Source organism: Perca flavescens, chromosome 23, assembly GCF_004354835.1.
Source record: "Perca flavescens isolate YP-PL-M2 chromosome 23, PFLA_1.0, whole genome shotgun sequence".
Classification (NCBI taxonomy): domain Eukaryota; kingdom Metazoa; phylum Chordata; class Actinopteri; order Perciformes; family Percidae; genus Perca; species Perca flavescens.
In genome coordinates, this window is record NC_041353.1 from 6,854,943 (window position 1) to 6,856,328 (window position 1,386).

The 1,386-nt window shown below is 42.0% G+C and overlaps 1 protein-coding gene across 1 annotated transcript in view; it reads right to left on the reverse strand.

Moving 5' to 3' along the window:
• LOC114549817 (UPF0577 protein KIAA1324-like) overlaps positions 1 to 1,386 on the reverse strand; it is a 63,881-nt gene that overhangs the window by 23,694 nt on the left and 38,801 nt on the right. The gene's annotated exons all lie outside the window — the stretch shown is intronic.

Consider the following 1,386-nt stretch of genomic DNA (forward strand, 5'->3'; position numbering starts at 1 on the left):
ATGATCAACTGAAATGTCGTTCACTCCAATAAATACCATCCCACATGACCAAAATCATCCAATATGCCCTAATATATTTCTCTCTGGAATATTTATCTATAAAAATGGCCGCATGTGTCCCTCTATGGCTGTAAAATGCAATCTGAATTTAGCATGCTTGACAGAGTTTCCATATGGTGATGCAGCTCAGGCTAAAAGAAATCCAAGTAAAAAATAGAAAAGAGCCAACCAGCAGGGGGCAGCACATGCTTTTTAAAAATTAAAAATCTCAGCAGACATTCAGTATTTTCCACCTTCACAAGGACTCCCTTCTTCAAATAAATAACTTTTTTAAAACAAATCATCTTCCATTTTAGCATTAACATGCATTTCCTGAAAAAAACACACTCCTAAATGCTATGAAAGACAAACAAATTCAAAGTTTAAGGGTTCACATGAAATCTGCCATACCTGTAGGCTAAATCACCCCTGTTTTAAGAATGTGTCATCATCTAGAGGTCATATACATGGATGGATGTGATAGTTTTTACCTTTTGTTGCATGGTGTGGATAGATTGATGGATGGTTGAAATAGGGTTTCTTTAATTCACGGTGGCTGCCACTGGGGAGGCAGAGGAAATCAATTGTTGACTATCAGTGGTCAAGATTGATCCTCTATCTGGGGTCAGACCACAATGATCTCTCTCACACCTCCACAGTGGGGGCCGTAGAGGCCAATCACTGCTCAGGGGGTAAATACTGCAAACTGTGTCTGGCTTAGAAAAAAAGATGACAGACTGTGTGTGTGTGTGTGTGTGTGTGTGTGTGTGTTGTGCCATCCCTTTTAAGACTAAATAATGCAGACAATCTAATGTTATATTGTAGCTGCATGGACGACAGTATTGCATATGTTTTAGTCTTTTTCTTTGTGTTTCCTTGGCTGAGAGTCAACTGAAATATTGGGCTCTGTATTTGGAGGTGAGCATGCATCTGTTGAGTGTGAGACGGAAAGAGGAGGGCTCATAGGAGAGAGAGAGAGGGGGAGAGAGAGAGAGAGAGCATACACTACTGAAAGCAGACATGAGTATAACAGAGAGAGAGAAAGAGCCAATGACAGACAGGCACTAAGGGGAAGGGAAATAACACACTCTCAGTCACACCTATCCAACAACCGTCACGCAGCCTCTGTACGAGACAGAACAGATCTTGACAGTGAGGAAGATGCATGTCTACATCAGAGGAGCATCCAGGACAGGCCAATAGCTCCTAAAGCTGCTGAGAATAATACATGCCAAGGACTACTAACACAGAGAAACACAGAGAGACAGAGAGAGAGAGAGAGAGAGAGAGAGAGAGAGAGAGAGAGAGAGAGAGAGAGAGAGAGAGAGAGAGAGAGAGAGAGAGAGA